Below are 16,940 nucleotides of genomic sequence, written 5' to 3' on the forward strand. Positions count from 1 at the left end.
TCAGGAATGTTTGCAAATGCTGTGATAATTATGCAGTATATGCTTTTGGGAACACATTCGTTTTTGAGCAGGTAATTGCTCACTTCTGCTGCAGTAGAGCATTTTGGAATCTACATGCTCATAGTTAGACAATGAAAAGGTCTCTGGAATAGGCTGTATAAATGATAAAGCAGAGGCTGTGGAGGAAAAAAATCACTACAGAAGCACATCTGCAACAGGAAGCAACTGGTTTGATATGTACAGTAAAATGTGACACTTCTGGAGCATCAAGCGCATATCCTACAGTGTGAGTTCATTTGCAAGGCTACTAAAAAAGGTTGATCTACTTAACAGTCCAGGTGTGGCGAGTTTCCACTGTTTCCTGCCAGCCTTGGGCGAAAGTAATTCGTCTTTTATTGGAAGGTTCACCTATTCTACTCGTACATGAGAATATAATATAAATACACCAAGGGATTTGATTAAGTTGAGTTCCCATTACAAAAAAAACAATCTGCAAGCCTGCACTAGAACAGCCATAGTATGGCAGACTTCACAAGAAGAGACATGGAGCTTCAGCTGCCTCGGATTGCAAAGTGCGAGAGGTAAGCAAATACAGCGGGATTCATCTGAAATAGCCGATTATAGTGCATATTACAAGGTTTTATTGCTGTATTGATTTATACATTCTATTACAAATATTTCTTTGCAGCCTGTTCTTCAGGAAAATGCCACACGCAAAACGAGCTTCGAAGACTACCAGGACAGTAAACTTATTTTCATCCATCTTACTGCTTTATTTTGACGTCTGGTCCACAACTGCTGAATACTACTGGATGACGTTATTTCTTACATGTATTCTGTTATTTTGCCACAGGAGGTGGGTCTCTGCTCTTGGCCACTGGCCAGGGTGCCAACCTGTAAAAGCAGCACCTGTGTGAAGACTTTTCTGCAGCAGTGGGAGCAGTATGCCTCATTACTGGGAATAGTTGGGAGGTTAAAGATGCAGAAGTCAGAGACCATATGTTCAGGTAGTCAAATGCTAGGTCAGCTGTCTCCGAACAGACCTTCATCTCCTTATAAGTGCCTCTCCCGGCTGTACCTGGCCGAATGCACATCTACAAACCCCTTTGCCCCCAGCAGAGCACACACCACCTTAGGACACTGCATCCCGGCCTCTCTGCTCACCACCGCCCAGAAATTGGCGGATGCTGTCACCGCTGTCCATCTCCCCTCAGGAAGCACCATCTACACAGCAGAATTCACAGATACCAATGCAACATACGGTTCTCCCAGATCTCCAACTGTTGCCCATCAGTCAAGGAGAATGTTTGTGCAGTGCATCGGCATAGATGGGAAAGCCAGAGCCGACTGCTACACCACTCTTGTGTTTCGTAATCTTGTGAGTTATGAAATTTACTGGGAGTGGACCACATCCATAAATTTCAATGGGTCCAGAGGGAAAAGGGCCTTGTCTTGCAATCCCCAGGAAACCATTATCGGCATGGTGAATTGGAGATCAAAACTTACTTACTTTGTACGAATGGAAAATAATGTGATAGGATCAATGAAATGCTTTGAAGAAAGAGGCCCTCTCTTCCTCTGGTTTAGCAGACTGTGCAAAACAACCTGGTTAAACAAGAGTGTGGTGTTAGTTTTTTTTTTACATAAAGTATTTAGTGTCACAACAGTTAAACCGATACAGACAGTTACAAAGAAAGTGGAGCACAGTAATACTTTGAGCTTACAGCCTGTCCAAGGTTCTTCATTATTAATTAGTTATATCTTCCATAAAGACTGAGGCATAAAATATTTATGATGAAGCTGGAAGGTTGTGTACTTTTGTCAAACTGAGCAATCCTGCTTTTATAAAATATTCTGACTTTCCAATGTTTAATGATTAACATGCTGCAATACACAGTTTAACATTACTAAAAGTCTAACGAGTATATGATTTAAATTCTTAACTGGAAAAAGATTGTTCCTCAGCAGTGATCGGGATTTGAAACCAGGCATTTTACGGTGACAGCTCAAACGCTGTACATGAAAGGTTAAGCTTTATTAGTTCCACCTGCCCGTTTCACAAGGTGATTCCGGATACTATTATCATAACCCGCATTGTGATCAGCCATGCCTAACACGTTTTAATGCGGCATACTACACATTTTGAATGACTGGATCTGTATTCATATTTAATATTTGTGTGGGGAAATCTCTTGTCAAATACCTACGGTATCTTGCAAGCTTGGATACACAGCAACCAAATAAATCAATATCAGTAGGATATCCACCTTTAATATTAGAAGGTTCCCAGCAAAGGACAAATGCTTATTCTCCCATAACCCCAAACTAATCCACATCTTTTCTAATCTCCATCACCAATTATATTGAGCTGCTCCTTGACCCACAGAGAACACCCAGAACTCATATTGAACCTTCACAGTTCTCCAGTCACAATAGTGCATCTGTCTGTCCTTTCCATAACCCAAAGAACTTCACCATACTTATTTCTACTCAATGTGGCTCCAGATGTGCAAGACAAACCTCCAACGTTTTTTGCAAGCTGACATCATCCGCATACAACGCCTTCTCTACACATTCCCTCCACTCCCTGGTACCAGTACACTGTCAATGCTTGTGAACTGCTAAGGCAAACACATTCACTCCTCTACCAATGCCCGCATAAAACGTTACATTCAAACCCCATTCACTCCATCACTCACCACAAAAAACCTTGCGAGACCTTATCAAATGTTTTACCAACATTAAAGCAATATTCCTTTGCTCTGCCCACGCATCACATCCCTCACCAAATGTGAAGTTCAACTGATCTTTCTTCCTTTGACCCTGCAAGTCTTACTTCTTTCAAACTGTTTACCAAGACTTTAGCTATTGTCTTATAATCTGTACAAAACATTGTCAAAGGTCTCCAGTTTCTCAAGTAAGTTGTCTGTTCTTTTTTAAGAGGCAAGGTTAATAAACCTTCACACAGGGTCACCCATTTGTCTTTTACAAAGAATATGCCCACATATTTTGCAATAATCAGTCCCAGTATGTCCCAGAAAACCTGAAAACTCTGTAGGCAGCCCATCAATACCCAGCACTTTACCCAAATTTATTCCTACCAGAGCCGCTCTTAGCTCCTCTAAATTAAAAGGTTTCTCAAGTCTCTTTTGTGCTCCTCTGGGATCTGCGTCATGTTTTCCAGAAAACTCCTTCAGTTCCTCATCTACTTTTTAGAAAAAAGGTCCTGGTAGAAAACAGTTGCTGCTTCCAACATTCCCTTTTCCGTGACCAATACACCGTCCTTATTCTGAACTCCCTCCATCATCCTTCTCCTTTGTTTTTGCATTTTTTATTTTTTGACTGAAAAAGAAGGTGTAGAAAGTTCCATTCTGCTGCAAGAATGCCAGGCAGGCTTGAAACAAAATATTCCTTGTCCCCCCCCATTAAAGAACCTTTATTTTGTATTTAAAGCTGAAACTATTTCCATATCTATATGAAGACCTTCATTACATGCGATATAACTTATTCAGTTCATCCTGCAAAATTCTTCCCTCTTTCACTCTTCCCTCTTTCCAGACAACCCTCTTTTGTCACTTTTAATTCTCCTTTTCATGTTTTCCCACCATCCTGTGACAGTAATGTGCTGCCTCCTCTTAGCCTACCAGCTATCTAATTGACTTCATGAGGTCTATGTAGTTGGGCTCCTTCTAAATCTCAGCATTCAACTTCCAATAACCTCTTCCATATTTTCTCCCAAGTGGATGAACATCGACCTCTACCTTGTCATGATCAGAGAACCAGACCAGCAGAAAAGCTCCTCCTGCCTTCACCTCTTTGGATACAAACACACAATCCAGACGCTTTGCAGCACCCTTTGCATTTCTCCAAGTAGCACCGACCTTCTCACCCATGGTTCTAAAAGCAGTCAACTAAAAAACTGCCGCAAAAAAAAATGCTAAGTTGCCTTGTACCTGCATCATCCTTGTCCCTTAAATCCACACGAATGTCTCCCTTTGTAAGTTACTAGAGGGTTAGTAATACAAACCAAGTGTAAATCTTTGTAGACGTCTGCTCTCGCAACAGCCGATCACTAATCCGAAACATCTGTTTCCATAGCAAACGGAAGTGTTAAACACCCTTCCAGGTACCTCTACCTGGCACCATTTATCAGGTCAAAATTCCCAAATAAAACCCCCACTCCAGAGGTGCAAACCCCTCCTGTACTCCATCTTGATCCTCCCTTTCCCCTTCACGTGTAAAAACCTCAACATCTCCTGCAAAGAATAAACAGCAAAATCCAAAGTCCTCAGGTAGTTAAACTGCTGTTCTCTTTACTTTGTCTCCCAATCTCCTTCCATTTAATGTTAAAATCCTCACCTTTCTGTTATTTACTACTTTCCTTCTTTATTCCCCATCATTTTATGCAAATCATCCAATATAAACATCTCTTACCTCCACTTTTCACTCACAAATAAACCTAAAATCCTTTCTTCCATTTCTCTTATACTCCATTATTTCCTCAACACTCAATTCTTCCTGGATAAGAAGTTCTCATTCATCCATTCACACCCCCTCAAAAAACCTTCAGGTGCCTCCATCTTTTTTATTCTGCTGCAGAAACATGCATTGCTGTGTGCAGACAAGACGGCCTCACATGACTGTGGTCTGCCAATGTCCCTACTGCTTACAGCTGCAAAGCCTTTTGCCCTCTGTGAACAGTCTTTACACACAAATTACATTTGATTTCCTCTGCACAGGAAGACACCAAGTGACCTATTGTGCCACATCTACTACACACCTCTGCAGTGCAATCTACAACATGATGTCCTGCTGCTCCACAACATCTGCACACAAGTGGCTGCCCCAGATAATACAAAAATCCTATCATACAGTTCCTTGTACATCAACTAATCTTTTAAAAATATCTTCTTCCAACACATATGGATTGAACAGATGTACTGTCAGAGGCCTACGCTCTCCTGCAAACAAAAGCTCAATGAAAAAGTCTTTTAGAAGCTCATGTTTTTCTTTTTTTCCTATCCCTATTCTTGAATCCCGAGCAGCAGACACCAAGGCAAAGTCAAAGATCTTTTTACCTGGAAAATCTTGAAGGCAGAAGACATCCTCCAGCTCCAATCCAAGTGTCCTGAGAAGCACTTCATCCACAAAGGTTCTCCTTTCAGCAGGCCCATTCGTGGTTGATCTCCATCCCGTCTCTCCACATCTATCCTTCACTACCTCCTTTCTTGCGGCCAAAAAGTACATCCACCTAGCCTGAAAGACTCAGACATGCAAAAAAAATCCTCTACAAAAGACAAAACGATAAGACCTACCCGCGAATGAGCAGCAGGCATCCCGCTGGTGGACTGCAGTATAGGCCGTTACCTCTGGAGCCCTGCAAAGGCACTCCTGGTGGCTTCCCTACAGCAGGTGGAAACCTGGCCTCCACTCCTGCTGTCACCTGCTGCCAGCCAGATGTACTGTCGGGGGCCCTGATCTTCTGTCAATGGCCTGACAATGACCACAGCTATGGGGGCGGTTAGCTCATTAGCATAGACCCACCCATAAGCAGCAGCAACACCTACCAACCTGAAAACAAAAATGGACCAACACCTACTGACCTGAAGGAGAAGGGAAGACACAGGGGAAGGAAGAAAACTCTGACAAAGCTGGTCTAACAGCATCAAATTGATGTCATTCATTTTGTTTCCGACCAGAAGGGAAGGTAGGAACTTAGGCCTAGGTAGGAATTTTTGCTACTGCCTGAAAACAATGAATTGTTGTTCATCCTCTCTAGCAGTTCAAATCAAATCAAAGTTTATTTATCAAATGCACAACAATACGGTGTGCAGCAGTAGTTGCTGGCAATGAAATGTCTTTTTCTGAGAGCTCACAAAAATCACAAGGATCACAAAAATCACAAAATTCACAAAAACACAAAAATCACAAAATTGAGGTTACATTTTTTTAAATTGAATAAAACTCAATATGAGTAGAGCTGTTATGTGTCCATGGTGTATGCAATATGTACATGTAGTGCAGTTATGCTGAATACAGTGAAAACTGTGTGTCCATGTAGCCATTACAGGTGATTTGCTAAGGAGCTACAGGTTGGCTATTTAGCAGTCTTATTGCCTGGAGGTAGAAGTTGTTCCTTAGTCTGTTGGACTTGGACCAAATGCTTTGGTACCGTTTACCGGACGGTAAGAGGGAAAACAGTTTGTGACTGGGATGACTGGGGTCCTTGAGAATGGACCTGGCCTTCTTCAGACATCTAGCTGAGTAGATCTCCTGGATGCTTGGTAGCTCACAGCTGGTGATAAGCTGCGCTGACTTCACCACCTTCTGCAATACTTTGCGATCCCGGGCAGAGCAGTTCCCATATCAGGCAGTGATGCTCTCAATAGTGCACCTGTAGAAGTTGGCCTGGATATGTGATGGCATGCCAAACTTCTTTAGCCTGCGGAGAAAGAACAGGCGCTGCCGTGCTGTCTTGACCACGATGTTGGTGTGGTGGGTGTCAGGGTTTCAACCTCCTCCCTGTATGCAGACTCCTCACCATCTGTGATCAGGCCAATGACTGTTGTACCGTCCGCAAACTTGATGATGGAGTTTGAGTGATGCCTGGTGACACAGTCATGGGTAAATAAGGAGTAGAGGACAGGACTAAGCACGCAGCCTTGGGGGGCTCCAGTGTTTAGAGTCAGGGTAGAGGATATGTTGGTGCCCACCTTCACCACCTGCGGACGTTCCGTCATGAAGTCCAGGATCCAATTACAGAGGGAGGTGTTCAATCCCAGGTCCTGGAGCTTGATGACAAGCTTTGAAGGCACTATGGTATTGGATGCTGAGCTGCAATCAACAAACAGCACATTCTCACATATGTTCCTTTCTTATCCAGGTGTGAGAGGGCAGTATGGAGGGCAGTGGCAATAGCATCTTCAGTTTCTGGAGGCTTTCTAAAGTAATTGAAATAGCTATTAGAGCTTTTTATTATTTTTCAATACTTTTTACAAAATTTCCAGGTATGTCAGCAATACCATTCCAGGACTTGTCTTTACAAAAAATATGTTGAATTTTATATATTTGTTCAATTTGTCTCAATTTTGTATCCAGGCTGGGAGACACACAGGGTTCTACAAGAATTTTCATCTTTTTTTTTTCAGGACCACAACGTGAAAAATTGATCTTTGAATAAGAAAAATCTGTTTCTTGTTGTTTTGTCTTTTTCTTCTGGATATTTCTGTCTGGTGAGTGGGCACAGTAAGACATGTTAGAAACATGGTTTACATTTGATGCCCAAGGGGTTAGCTTCAAATTAAGCCCTAGACTAGATCTCTACTATCTATACTTCCAGAGATATTACAAAATTTTTGATGGGATTCATTCCAGTTGGAAATCGCCTCTGTGACACTAACAGTTACTAGATATGCAATCTGTCAGGTAGTAACAGGTAGTACAGTGAGAGTATTAGTGATGCCATGTTCATTTATATCTTTGTTTTCATTTTCTAGTCCGTAAATTTGCAGCTTATTTATTAATCCTGGATGTGGGTGTTTAAGAGTCAAGAGACACTTGTTCAGCCTTCCTCTTGCCCCTGCTTCTCATCTTCCTCACTGGCACAGCAGCCTGTTAGGAAAATATTGCTACAGAACTCACACACAATTTTAATGAAACAATTCATTCGCCTAAAATAAGGAATGTGAATTCAAATGAGCTCTGACTGTTTCACAGTGTTAGAAACCATAATCGTTTAAGAAATTTCTGATTGTTGTTTACGATGTATAAAGTCAAAGTGTTGAGCTGCAGGCAAAACTAACAGCTACAGTATTAATGGGGATCAGAGTGGTGTAGCCAACTTTGAGCACTGAAACAGATGTATAAAGTGTATCTATCAGGGAAAAAACGTTCCGGATTAGAATATTTTCTAGGATTGTGAAAGGTTATTTAATGTTTACATTCCAATAATTAATTTTAACTTCTCCTTAATGTTAAAAATGCTTTTAATTTTTGGTTTGAGTACAGCCTCAGTATATAGCTAATACTGTAGATGCCTCTATTTGCTCAGTTTCACTTCAAATGGATCATTTGGTGAAACATGTTATTCTAATTGGGGTCACAAGCCTTACAGCACTATGACACTATAGGACATCACAGTAGTTCTTATGAGTAAATATCCTGGTCTCTAACAAAGTACAATGTCTATGCTCAGACAATCATCTGCAATACTTTTTAACTGCACCAGAACAAGTTCAGAATCAGTCCTATGCTGATGACCATGTCAATTACATCCAATTATCTTCAAACTGAAGGAGATGCAGCACAGGATTAACTTGGTGCTTATGAAGATAGAACAAATAGAAGGGTTGTAGAGGAAAACAAAAGATTCCCAACAACACTCTCTGTGTGCCAGACAGGCTGTGATCCTGATGAAAGACCAAAGAGAAAAAAACATCCATCAATGGCACTGGAACGATAAACAACAGTAAAAAAATAAGAGAAATTCAGGTGATGTGTAGGTACATTGAATTGCTTGACGAAATAGTCAGTGATAAAAGAAAAGATGAGAGCACAGAGGAGGGTGGATTGGATGAAGAATGTGAGGCAGTTAAAAAAAACCTACAGAGACCCATTAGACTTCCTGTGTTAAATCGTTAATAATCAAAGATTTTGATTGTACAAATGATTTATAAAAGTATTAAACTTATTTTGCAATCCAGAATGAACAGGTCTTTTCCAAAGTCCACCAACAGGGGCTAAAATGAAACAAAAACATGAGTTTCACAAAAAGGGTTTGTAAAGGGTTTACAAGCAAGAGATTAAAAGATAATTGTGTCAGGCCATCAGCTGGTCCCCTTTAGAGATCAGTGACCAATGTGAGACTGTGAGCAAGACTGAGACACTACAGGCCAGAAACACTGCCAGAGATTTTAATCCCATTTCTTTTTTTTAAGAATAGGTAAAGCTTCTGAGCTGCTTCCTCCATAATTAGAGCTTTAAATGGTCAATTTTTATCAAGTCAATAACAACAATAATAAATAACATATTGTAATATCATCCAGGGTGTGGAATCCCTCTTTGAGAGGTAGGGGTTACTAGGAGATCACAGCTGAACAAAGTTTATGTGTTAAAGAGTTTCAGCTGTGGGAGGGCTTTAAGAGCAGGCTGAGCACTTCCCTTTGTGATGATGATTAAGCCTGGATGTTAGTTCTGGTCTTGCTGCAGAGCTGAGTGTGGCTCAGGACCTGAACACACTTCAATACAGCTCAGAGATCTTGGCTTCTTGCACATCTTGTATAATAAAGGACTTTCAGGCTGAATCTTTGTCAGTAGGTGCCAGAGCAAAATCAGTCTCATGAACATTACAAGTTCTCTCTGTTACAGCACTATGTAAAAGAAGTGAAAGCAGCCAATTACTATGATGAACAGAGAGGGGGTCAGTGATTAATTGTTTTAAAAAGTCCTCAAATGGTTCAAGAATAGTTTTATATTTTTACCAGGACAGCACACAGTGGCATTCAGACCAGTATGATCACTTTATCCAATTTATAGGTCTCTATTCCTTTTCAGCACGGTGTACGTCAGGGTTAGGTGTTGCCGTGCAGCAGACTGCACAGTTATTCACACAAAAGATGACTTGTTAATGTGTATCTGAATGTGTCCGACATCACAAGTCTCTCTTATTGTCAGTGTCCACACGAATGGCTGTCAAACTGAATTTCATGGTTGCACTTGAAGGTTTTTATTTTTGTTGTTACTTAAGGGTATGAGAAGTATATAGAAGTATGTTTCTGTACTTTGTGATTCTGCTTCCTGTATGCAGAATTTTGCAATATTAAAAGTTATCTGCCAGGTGTTTGTCCAGTCTTGAATTCCAATTACATCTTAATTTCCTTTGCTGCTTGTACAGAATATTTAATATTCATAAAGATCCTCTGGAACCATGTCGCTCAGCTCTGTTGCTCTGGGGTTTGATTCCAGCCTGAGGCTCCTGCTGTCATGTTCATGTTCTGCTGTGAGTTCATGTTCTCTAACGCGGGTCAGGCAGATGTCCAATAAAATCGGAGGAAAACTAGGGCAAACAGATTTATTAAAAAATATTGCAACTAAACAATGCATAAATTTATACATCATACAATGTTACACTGCATACAAAAAAATCTCAGAGGCCTACATTCTACAGACCTGTAACTCAAAAGCCTGTACACTTTACATCTTTACAGACATAATTTATTCATGAGTGGTAGATCTTTTTGCAGTACCTAATCTAAAGTTGAAACTATTCATCCACTGTAAAGGTTTGTTAATGTTTACTATCTATTAGTACATTTATGGGCATTGGGCTTTGAGCTGACAAAGTCTGTACCGCAGTGAAGAAAGCAATGGGTCCTACGGAGTTGTTGGGTAGAACTAATGATCTGTTAAGCATTATATAATGTTTGTTAATGACTTATTGATGAAAGTTATTATAAAGTGTTACCAAATATCTAAACTGGTTGTGTAAGGGAAGCTCTGTATGAACAGAGATTGGTGAACCACTGAGGTCCTTTCCTACACACAGAGTTAGGCTGTGTTTCATGTTTCAACTTTTCGGGTACATTTTGAAACATTTCATAACCTTTGGAGAATGTTAAAGGTCGTTTGGGGATTCTTGGGGACATAGGGGTACATTTCAAGATATTTGGAAACCTCTGGGGGAGGTAAGAATGTTATGGAACATTTGGTTACATTTTGCAACATTTGGGAACCTCTAGGGCTCATCTGAGTACATTACAGTTCTTTGGGAATATTTTGGAACGTTATAGATAAGTTGGGGAACCTCTTGAGAATGATTGGTATGAATTTCTTAGACATTTGAGTCCATTTCAAATCAGATGGGGAAGTATTTGGAACATTTAGAGGCATTTCAGTCCATTAGGGAATCCTTTTGGCAACACCTTGGAACACTTTGGGACATTTGCACCCACCACTCTTTCAACACCTTAGTAGTTAGAAATTATGAAATGCTCTGTTAAAAGCAAGGGAGTTTTTATGTCCGTTACAGTAAAAGAAAATGCCTGACAAAGTAGGGCTTGGACAGATTCCAAGTGCTTGTACAAATGTGCTAAAGAAATTATACTTTGAGTTTACAGCTTGTCCAAAGTCATTCATTATTAATACTATTAGTAATATCTTCGGTAAAGGCTTTGATGCATAAATATTTCTGATAAAGGTAGGTTGTGTACTTTTGTCCAACTGAGCAATCTTGCTTTCATAAAATATACCAACTTTTTAATGACTGATGATTAACATCCTGTAATACACAGTTTATATTTAAAAATTCAAATGCTGTACATGAGAGGTTAAGCTTTATTGGCTCCTCCTGGCGGTTTTACAAGGTGATGCCGGATACTTTCCGGCATGACGTCAAATGACGCGATTTACCCCGTGATACTGTGTGATACTGCGACACGCCCACCGGGGGATACCGCGAAATACCCCACCCATTTTGAATGGCTGCATCTGTATATATTATTTTTTTAGGGAGGCAGGTGTGCTGTGGTGTGTATGTCTCTCCTGAGAGAGAGCTGCCCCTTGCCTTTGCCTGCAGGTGCTGACGGTCCACTTTCACTTGCAGCTCGCTCGGCACAGCTGCTGCTGGTGGGAAGGGCCTAAGCTAAAGAGGCTGGTGCCCCCTCCGGCTGCGGTCGTTGACGGGCCTTTGATAGAAGATCAAAGAGCATGGCCCCTGCCTGGGACTGGCAGGCAGGCAGGCAGGCAGGAGAGAGGGGGAGTGGAGTCTGGGCGTCAGGCCTCTGGCTGCAGGAAAGCCAGCAGTTGCGTGAATTCTGGGCTCCAGAGGTGTCGGCCTGTGCCGCTGTGCTCCAGCGGAACGTCAGCATGTCTGTCCGCGGCTATAGGGGCATTGTTTCTCAGCCTTTTTGCTTACATCTGAGGGAAGAGAAGGTGACAGGATTCTGAGGATGGAGTTGGGACTAAACCAGGCATCTGGAGGACAAGATGGCGGGGAGGAACTTCCAACGATCACTAGAGCTGTTTTGACCAGGGAAGGACAAGTGAAGAATTCGATTCGTTTTGATTTGAGGAATAAGGAGAAGGACAAGGTTTTTCTGGATCGAGATGTGTTTGTAAAGGAGGTCTTGTTTAAGCTTTTTGGCCTCTCCAAGGACGTTATTTTTTGCAGTTTGGTCGGCGCCCCTGCTGCTGGTGGGAGGGGCCTAAGCTAAGGAGGCTGGCGCCCCCTGTGGCTATGGTCGTGTCGGCCCCTTGACAGAAGATCAAAGAGCAGGAGGGTCTGGCAGGTAGGAGAAAGGGGGAGCAGAGTCCGGCCAGGCACTTGCAGGCCAGTCTCAAAGAAGTATTACAAAGAGTGGTCTTTTTATGCAGTCAGATCTGTAAAACCTGTCCATAAAAGGGATTTAACATTGGCTGTGAACGTGAAGAGCAGTCAAGCAAGTTCCTGTGATCTGCTCAAAATTGTCGGGGATATAAGTACATCACTCAGATCCAATCACAGCACATTTCCCCCCTTGAGCAGTCAATACATAGTCTAAGGCTAGTCAATTCCATATGCTGAACAGCTGCTTATCAGCTAATAGAGGGTGGCCTAGAACTGTGATTAAAGCGGGGAGTATAATTAACACTAAAGTGAGTGATATAGAAACCTTCAGCTGTCAAAACCTCCCAAGAGTGGCTGTACGGTTAGTTCCATTTTGATACATTTGAGTTACACTCAGACAGAAAGCAGAACTATTTACCCATGCCAATAAACCTAAATAATCGCTTCTCTTAAAGGAGATCCCTCCCGTGAGCATATCTTGGTATAGCAATACAAACCCAACATGAGCTCTAATTATTATCAGTGGCTGATAGATATGACAACACCAAGAATGTACTGATTCCATATTCCCCATTATTATAGTCATGCTCTTACTGTTTAAAAGGCACACTGTCAGCCCCCCAGGAAGTCCGACAGACACAGAAACAGTAACAACATCATTATTTTTGTTCACTCAGTCTCTGTGTGAGCAGTGGCTCGGTGACAGTGCAACACATGGATCGGATTACATGGATTACAGAGTCGGTAATCAGTAGCACTTGATATGGTCCTCCCAGCAGGGTTGCAACATCTGGCAGGGTATCTTCTTCACCCACACCCACTCGCCAGGTATCAGGCCGTGTCTTCCCTCTACTGGAGGTCCCCAAGCGTCCAGCACCTGTTCACCAGCCCCGTGCACCACTTCAATTATCAACTTACAATACTGCAATAGAGAATTAGATTGCAAACTCAATGATCCATTAGCCAAATTTTGGCTCTCCAGGAAGTTTCATCGAATGGCCTGTGATGATATCAAACAAGCTCAGTTACACAGTTCTGTTTGATCCAGCCCGCAGGTTACACAGGACCGCAGGCAGAGCAGCTACCCACGGTGTTCCTTCAGCCTACAATTTTGTAAGTCTTTTCCTTCGTTCCACTGTTCCTCTAGAGTGAGGGTGACGGGGGCAATAAAGGTCCCATCTCACCCCGAACAACGCAGCCACAGCTTGACACACCTTCCCTGTGAAGTGTGTCCCTTGATCAGAATCCAAGCAGCAGGACAGTTCCCACCGAGGAATTATCTCCATCCTCAAATGTTTAGCAGTTACAGAGGCGGTGGTTCTTTTAACTGGAAACGCCTCAACACCCCCCCGGAGAACAGATCCACCATCACTAAGATTCCAGTTTTCCCTTACATACCGGTTACACTTCTTCATTGTGTTCCTTACACTTCACCACAGCTACTTCAGTCGGCAGCTGCAAAACGTCTAACAACTCGGAGACCAATCCAGCGTTCTTAACTGGAGTCCCTGCCATGGTGAGGAAACCCCTATTCCTCCACAGCTATCCAAAATCGTGGCATACACCAAATATATATATAGAATCTGTATAAATTGTTACAGTTGTCCATTTAGCATTTTTACAAGCTTCAGTTAAATCATTTCATTCGGCCTGCTGGTCTAATACCAGGTTATTCACAGCTTGTACAGCCAGATAGTTAGCCTGAACAGCCATTAAACACAGACCCTGACCCTTGGCCACTGCAGTGAGGGGTCCTGAATAATAACTGGGTGATGCCTACCTCCAAGCACATGTGTTGTGCAACATCAGGGCAGGCACGAACTGCTACATCAATTTAAACTCTTTTAAGCCCTTTTGAGGTGATTACTGGATGTTCCATGAGGCTACCAGACACACCAGACTTATCCAAAGGAACTCTGATTCTATTAACTGATTGTTTGTTGCAGTATTGCCAACTCCCTTCGGAAGCAGTACAAGGTGCCAGGAAGCAGGTGTCGGAAGCCTGGGGACCGCCTGCTGATGGAGGACATGACCTGATTCCAGGAGAGTGCATTTGGATGAAAAAGATCCCATCTCAGACCCTACAGCCACGTTAGGAGGGGTCCTTCCAAGTACTCCTGACTACTGATTTAGCGGTTCAGTTAGAAGACCTATTGGGCTGGGATGCCCTGCAACATTTACAAGGAATTACTTTAACTATATAGGAGGCCATCTTTTGGTGTAAGATGGCGCAGACAGGGAAGGCTGCCATCCTGTGAGCTCCCATTCATCCTTGTTTTTCATACTGCTAACTGCACATACTGCTTGCTCGGTGATTAGATATGACCAACAAACACTTATAGACATAAGATCGAATATTGGCACAGTTAAATGTACACCAATAATTACTGCCGACTATCTGGACTGTGGTGTCTCGCCTGTACCTGTTCCGGAGAAGAAGACGGCGTTGTAGGAAGAGGGGTAAACGGGCAGGCGTTCTGGTAAGATTGAGGCAACGCAGCAATCGCGCCCCACTCCCGAATATACTTCTTGCTAATGTTCAGTCACTGGACATTAAACTGGATGAACTGAGAGCAAGGCTTGCTTTCCGACTGGACATCAAGAACTGCAACGTGCTGGTGTTCCCTGAAACCTGGCATGACCCGTCTGTTCCGAACTCTCCTATCCTCCCGGGAGGATTTTCTATTCACCGTCAGGACAGAACAACGGATTCGGGTAAGAGCAAAGGCAGCGGGGTATGCTTCATGGTAAACAATTCCTGGTGTACAGATGTGGAGATTATTTCAACATCTTGCTCTACACATCTTGAACATTTAACAATAAAATGTTGCCCTTTCTATCTCCCGAGGGAGTTCACATCAGTAGTTCTCACAGTGGTGTATATTCCGCCGCAGGCAAATTTTACAAAGGCACTGCATTAACTACACTCTTACCTTAACAGACACGAGAATACACATCCTGAGGGGGCATTCATAATAGCGGGTGATTTCAAAGGTGCAAACTTGAAGAAAACAAAGGCTAATCTACATCGACTGCTGACGCGCTGAACATGTTAACACAGTTAACATGAGCCTTCCTTTAGCCTCAGATGTCACACCTAATGGGACATACTTCATATGTGAAAAGAACACTTACCCTTGTCTGATCAGGAAGCTATTTAGGATACATAATGCCTCATGTACAAATACAATCACATAATTCCTTTATTTTTGAAAAGAGAAGTAAAACTAGAATTACTGAAGAGAACATTGCTTTCAATCACTTTCTCCATGTATGTACAGCTAAAGCTTTCTTGACAATGTATTAATATACATTAATACACACCTGAAGAAGGCTCCACAGCCAAAACGTTGTGTTCTCTTTCTTCTTTTTTTCAGCATGGAATAAACCTATTACTTGTTCCTGTGCAATGTATTAATATGGCTGCTTCTTTAGATAAAATAACAACTGACACTTCCGAGGGATTGAAAGCTATAAATGATTAAATGGTAGCCCCACATGCAGTGGCTATACAGAATAGACTAGCCTTAGACTATTTATTGACTGCTCAAGGGGGGAAATGTGCAGTGATTGGAGCTGAGTGATGTACTTATATCCCTGAAAATTTTGAGCAGATCACAGGAACTTGCTTGACTGCTCTTCACGTTCACAGCCAATGTTAAATCCCTTTTATGGACAGGTTTTACAGATCTGACTGCATAAAAAGACCACTCTTTGTAATACTTCTTTGAGTCTGGCCTGCAAGTGCCTGGCCGGACTCTGCTCCCCCTTTCTCCTGCCTGCCAGACCCTCCTGCTCTTTGATCTTCTGTCAACGGGCCAACACGACCATAGCCACAGGGGGCGCCAGCCTCCTTAGTTTAGGCCCCTCCCACCAGCAGCAGGGGTGCCGACCAAGCTGCAAGCGAAAGCGGACCGTCAGCACCTGTGGGCAAAGGGAAGGGGCAGCTCTATCTTGGGAGGGACACAAACACCACACCACACCTGCCTCCCTAAACAAATTATTAGGCATCTAAGTTTTATGGAGGGAAAACGCACAGGAGCTCAAAGGGGGGTGGGGGGCCTGCCTGCTTGCCAAGGAAGTCGAGACGCGAAAAAGTGCACAGAGGGAGGACAGGAATGGAGACAGAGAAACATAGACAGAGGAGACTCGAGTAGAAGGACCTTCAGTCCACTTCACTTGCTTGCTGTCTTTTCACCACTGAGAGAAGGTTCCCAGAGACGCTGCAATACCAGCCTGATGCGTGGAGAGGATGGAGCAAGCTCCTGATCCAGCACCCTGTTCCAAAAATTCATTTAATATGTGGTACCGTGACAGGGTACATATCAGATAATAAACTGATAAGAATAGATTTTTTTTATTAAACAAACAAAAAACATGAAGTACATATCACTGCACCGTTAACGAAATCCAAACCAAACCATATCAGACACCGTCACAAACCTTCAATAAACAAATCACAATCCATTCCTTATTAACCCAAATCAAATCCCCCATCCCTATTAACATATCATTTGCATACATTCCAATTAGACGCAAAATACCACACAAACATTTCCATTCCCAACCCAAATAAAACATCCAGTTACACATTGCAAACAGAAACCCTCCAACATTA

The 16,940-nt window shown here is 42.5% G+C and overlaps 1 pseudogene; it reads right to left on the reverse strand.

Annotated features, from left to right (window-relative positions):
* Positions 1-16,527: 16,527 nt before the first annotated feature.
* LOC148808697 (U2 spliceosomal RNA) lies at positions 16,528-16,701 on the reverse strand (annotated as a pseudogene).
* Positions 16,702-16,940: the final 239 nt, after the last annotated feature.

The sequence above is a fragment of the Atractosteus spatula genome, unplaced genomic scaffold (genome assembly GCF_055471065.1).
Source record: "Atractosteus spatula isolate fAtrSpa1 unplaced genomic scaffold, fAtrSpa1.hap1 Scaffold_2, whole genome shotgun sequence".
NCBI lineage: Eukaryota > Metazoa > Chordata > Actinopteri > Semionotiformes > Lepisosteidae > Atractosteus > Atractosteus spatula.